We start from the raw sequence: 5,771 nt of genomic DNA, 5'->3' as shown, positions 1-5,771 counted from the left end.
TTTTTATTTATTCCTCGTGGTGAAACAGATCTTAACAAACCCCTTATAAAAGGAATACCGCGGTATAACGAGGCCGAGTGCATTCCCCGCCGTACTTATAGTGATATGTTTAGGATAACGAACCCCTGTTACTTACGAACACCTTTTCCAGGCAAACCCCAGATATTCGGTTTATCTGGATTCCAATGCACGTATGATTCCAATTGCTGATGGAATTATGTTACGCTTAAAATGATGTTGTATTGTGGCGGATATAAGGTGGATTCAAATTACTGTGCATGCATTAAAAATGTGCTTGTGTTCATTATCCCGTGCGATGACTTATTAGGCATTGTTTAAGCCTGAATAATATAAATAAATTTGACAACCAATCAAAACGCAGCATTGATATTAGACCACTTTTTGGATTTTACTAATAATGATAATGATAATGATAATAAGAAGACATACAATAAACTTCATAAAATAATAAATGAGATAAAAACAGGCAAACGTGTAATGCTTAGAATATTTGACTAATCAGTGCCCTGGAGGTGAAGAGGAGGGGAGGGTGCGTAATTTCTAGTAAGAGGGAAATGGGGGTGTGCCGCTGCATGGAATTTGGCTAATTAACTATCCCATCAAAGACCAATATATACTTCGAAGCTTCACGGCGGCTTGGCATAAATCCAACACGACTATTCATCTCGTTCTTTCTCGAAAGGGTACTGTTGTATATTACTATCAAGCCTATAAAAGTAGGATTTATTTTATCTATAATCAGCAAGTCATTGGGAAAATTAACCAAGTATTGTTTATACTTTTTAGAAATGGGGCAAGAAAGGAACATGTCTCAGCAATATGCAAGTCTTTAAGAAATTTTCTGATGCGAATTAATAACTCCATTTTGATTAAAACTATTCTACTGTACCTGGCAAAAGGAATTGTCATCTTGTTGAGATGGCAAGTTTTTCTTCGTAAACTCAAGACTGTGAGATAAGGTGAAGTTTTCGAGTGTGAGATTTGTATAAGCCATCCAGTTCTATAAGAATGAAAACTGTCATCAGACAAGGCCAAACCGCCCGTTCGTATTTTTTTAGCCTTTAACATCTGCCAATGAATTTTTTATTGAAATCTTTACAAAAACAGCTACTTACATTGCTAATAGACGTTAAACAAGTTGCATAAAAAAACCTCTTTGAACGGTGCCTTAACAGGTTGAACTAAAAATTATAACATTAAAAACGCAAAGTGTTTTGAAATACAAATTTACACGTTTGATATATATGAAATGAATCTTTGAAAAAGTTTGTTTTGCAGCTCTTGTCTTAAAAGATTTATATAGGTAATAGCATGATTTGTGGTGATATTTGGCATAAATACCACGAGTGATATTTCGAAATTGTTATACGTAATTTCATGAGCCGTTCTAAGGCGAGTGAAATTTGAGAGAATTTTGAAATATCACGAGTGGTATTTATGCCAAATATCACGTACAAATCATGCTACTCTATGTTTATACTACTACCCGCGAAAGTTTTGTAATTTTCACATGAAGGTATTTCAAATTTTAAAGCTGAGATACCACTGCTCTGAGCCAATCAAATTGCAGAAATTTCTCATGTAGTAATATAATAATCAGTAATCTTCTTGCGTTGCATACACCATCATAGTACATGGTTCAGAAGGGCGAATATGTATCACGGAGGTTTTGGGCTGAGACCCCAGTTAGGTACAAAATTTTACACACAATTTTGATGCCTTTGTGAAGTCCATCAAAAATCTTCACTTCCCTGAGACAGACTGTAAAACTGTCTTTGGTCAGGTCCTCTACCCACACTGCCATGGCGTCTTGAGGTCTCCCTGGAAACTGATGACTGAGAGTCGCAAGTACGATTGGAGGAGTCAAAAAACGCTAAATTAAGCAAAGAAAAAGGTTTAGACGCACAAGCGAAGCGCTGTAGTCCAATATTTTAAGCAAACTATGGAAGGAAAAACAAACAAAAATAACTGAGAAGCACTGGTCCGGAGAGGGAAAAGAGACTTCAAATTTACTGCATTAAACCTACTCTTGTGATACTCTTACTTAGTAATACGTAGTTTGAATGACCTACTTTGTTCAACTCGTTCAAATCCAAAGAGAGATGAAATTATGTAACCAAGCTCGTGTACTAACATCAAAAGAAACAATTCTATATTTGCATCCTAAAACATCTTTCTTTTGTTTTGTTTCAGATTTGGTAATAATTTTCTTATTATTCGATCACCAAGTTTGTTTTTAATGAACATCTTCGGGAAGCGAAGTGATCTGCCTTTTTTCACGCAAGAGTGATCGTAAGAAAGAGAAAAGCGTGGTTCCGATTACGCGTGAGCAGAATATTATTTGCAGCCAAACACAGTTGTACGACATTGCGCATTAGCAGACCATTATTTGTAGGCACTTCCTTGCAGGTCAAGTGGTGGGCTTTCGGCCAATGAAAAGGAAGAAAACATGGCATCGCGTGATAAATTATTTTCAACCTCTGTCGCATAAAAAAAGAATCGAGGAGGAGAATCTTAAGTTTGTGATTTCGGATTCTTATGGTCTTTATTTTCAACCACCGCGACGCTTGAAACATTTCCTATATTATGTGAGCGAACCTATTGTCGGGGCTAAATCATTGTTAGAGGACATTTGTTAAGATCTGATAAAAAAAAGAAAAAAAATGCCTTTTGGATGGCTTGCGTGATTTTCTGAAAGTTATGAGATGTTATTCGACCATTTGAAAGGTTCTAGAAGATTCTAAAGGTTAGGAATTTGGGGAAGTAACCTGTATCAAGGGAGGACATACCAGTGTTATATTAACCCCAGGCGACAGATAAACGATGCAGATTATGCATTTCCTGATCCCTTTAATTGCTGGAAGGATGGATCTTTGCACAGATACCAAAGGTGAAATTGGACTGGATTAATCTTTGTCACGCTGCATTCTGTTTTAAGTCTACAAGCTTCTATTCCCTTCTTCTAAACGATTTGTTAGATGAATAGCTCTTGCTGCTTATTTTGGGACACGGCAGAAAACGAGCCGAATCACGTCTGTGCGGATAGCTGATTTGCTCAGATCAGATCGGAATCTTTAGCTTGATGCGCGTGTAGGAACGAACGTGAGACTACAGAGCCAATTATATTCAGGCTAATCTCCTATGATTATTTGATCCAAATCAGGGCTCTAGTAATCGGTCATAATCCAGGTGAACCTACAAAGTTAGCCCAAGGGAAAAATGTCTAAGAAAAGAAAACGTATAAAGCCTTTCAGGAAATAAATTTTAATGGCTAATAGTTTTTTCCAATGACTGCATTCCTCGACGTTCAAACTAAAGAAAATTAGGCTTGAAAATAATATCATTCTATCAATGTCATCTTTCAGGAACTTATGTTGTTGAACTTGTGTTGTAAAGCTAAAAAGAGAAACAAATCTAAATCGGTTTGAGTGATCTTAGGTCAACATTTGATCTGTTTACGGACTTGAACAGACATGTAAATTGTGTTACCTCAAAGATGGATGAAGTAACTGCCTTGAAAGTATTAGTAATTACCTCTATACAAAAACATGTAAGACCTTGCATTATGCGCTTGTCCAGCCTCTGTATTGTAATTTTGATACTACAGTCGTATTAACCAAAAGGTTAGGGAGTACGCGCGAGATCGAAGCAAACGCGCTTGCTTCTACGCTGCGCTTTTCGTAAGTTTCACGTGAGAGAAGGTAAAAACGCACGTGATCAGATTACGAGTGATAGAAGGCCCAAACCCACACGATCAAATTGCATTCTCATACATCCCATTCATTCTAAGTGAAAGTTCAAAAGAATGTTGTCCATGGGTCATGCATGCTGCGCATGCCTAAAAACAACTTGAAGATTATGCCGATTGCGGGCGACCTCATTTCGGGCCCCTCCGGTCACCCGCAATTATCTGGTTTGATTCCAACTAGGAGCCTATTCCAACAAAATCACTGTCTCTCTTTTGAAGAAGATTGAAAACGCGCACAGAGAGATTAATAGCCCAAGTTCTAACGGATGGCGCCTTTCGTCTGTAATGATTAAACGGCTTTTGCCCCTCTTATCTTAACAACATATCCGTACTATCTTTAGAATGTTATGGTTACTTGTTATTCATTCTTCTAACTTTTAAGTTTTAGTTTATATTTACATAGCATGATCAGTGCTCAACTTTGGTAAGTAAAGTTCAGTCATTCGTTGAATCAATCAATTAATCAATTATCATTTCCTTCCCTCCTTCCTTCCTAAATCCTTTTCACATCGTTCGAGACATACCGATTTGTCAATATAAGTGACATTTATCATTACCACGCATGTTCGAGAACGTGTGTTAATTCTTCCACTTAGAACTGAACTGATTTTTGTCGAAACAACAATGCGCCATCTCAGTCTTCAAAGTTTATTCTGCCAACATCCGAAGACTGAGAGAATTATTTCCTGCACAGGTACCTTCTATATTTTTCCTTTTCCCTTCCTTTCCTTTTATTTATTTCTTATCTGTTTGTTTATTTCCTTATGCCGATGTGACCTTTGTTTGCTTGTCTTCATGCATGTTCGCGTGCTAAAATAATTATTTACTAGTTAGTGCATGATAGATTTTTTAAGAATGAGATCAGGTATAAACATTCGTTCATTCATCCATCCATTCCTTGATCCTTCCTTTGTTTATTCTGGCATTCATTCAATGGATGAGTGATTGGGTTCGGTGAGGCACCTCTTGCAATGGAACTTCAAAACGAATGACGAAATCGTCATACCAAACATGCAGCTGAATATGTGTTAGTTAGTGGGACTACTATTCCAAAATGCAAGAAATCGAAAAAGGAAATCAGGCTCCCAACTATGCAAAATACCTTTTTTTTTTCACGGACTTTTAGAACGAACAACGTTCTCGACCGTTCAGTCCAGTCCATAAGGTGGATTATTTGTTATTTCACTTTTATGCTCATACAGTGTATTGCGCAACTAACCTGAGGAAAGTAGATCTTCTTACATTCTGTTCCAGTAGTCCAAGAGTCCCAGGAAGTGGTTCCTATTTGTGCCCCAGAGGGAGCAGATTGTAGAGCAATCCAGTTTATCTCGATGGCATTTGAGCCATCGCTGTACTCGTAGACTTTTATCTTCTGATTCCACCCACAAGGCAGCACCAGTACTTGAGTTGCTGGGCGAAGCAAACACTTTTACTTGCTTTCCACCGGGGAATGGTTCTTCAAACGTGATTCTCTCGCAAGCGAACAACCCTGCGCCATTCAGGGCAGTGATATTATCGATTTTTCCAGATTTGAAACTGACTGCTGTGAGAGAAAACATTTAAAAACTAACGTTAATTCTGAACCATAATTTTGGGGGATTCATTGTATGATCAAACGCATTGAGCGTAAGGTCCTTTGAAGTCCTTGGAATAGGATTTTCTTACGCGCCCCACTCCAATCTTTCATTCTTCCTTCCTTGAAATTAAACGTTTAGTTTCCCGTAAAAGATTGTAAAGAATTATCGACACTTTGAAACTTAAATCCGCAAAGGGCATATACATAAACATAAGATCTTTCACTAATACCTTGACTTCCTTGTGAAAAAAACACAACTAAAATCAAAATGGCATACAGGAGAATCGGGAGATGTCGCTCTTCCACCATCTTGCCTTAACTGAAGAAATACTTCCTCTCTTGTAAATGATATTTCTATTGTGTTCACTTTGAGGAATCATTTCTGTTGCTTTGACAGTTAATTAAATGGGCAGTGAAGCACTAAAT

At 37.5% G+C, this 5,771-nt stretch overlaps 1 long non-coding RNA gene across 1 annotated transcript; it reads right to left on the bottom strand.

Annotated features, from left to right (window-relative positions):
- Positions 1 to 1,143: 1,143 nt before the first annotated feature.
- Positions 1,144 to 5,765, bottom strand: LOC140947072 (uncharacterized). Its single transcript, XR_012166912.1, has 3 exons — positions 5,576 to 5,765; positions 4,989 to 5,312; positions 1,144 to 1,894 (listed from the first exon to the last, which is right to left on the bottom strand). It is a non-coding gene; the product is annotated as an uncharacterized lncRNA (long non-coding RNA).
- Positions 5,766 to 5,771: the final 6 nt, after the last annotated feature.

This window comes from Porites lutea, chromosome 8, assembly GCF_958299795.1.
Source record: "Porites lutea chromosome 8, jaPorLute2.1, whole genome shotgun sequence".
Taxonomy (NCBI): domain Eukaryota; kingdom Metazoa; phylum Cnidaria; class Anthozoa; order Scleractinia; family Poritidae; genus Porites; species Porites lutea.
The sequence above is the reverse complement of the archived record's forward strand: the minus strand, read 5'-3'. Positions and strand labels throughout refer to the sequence as shown.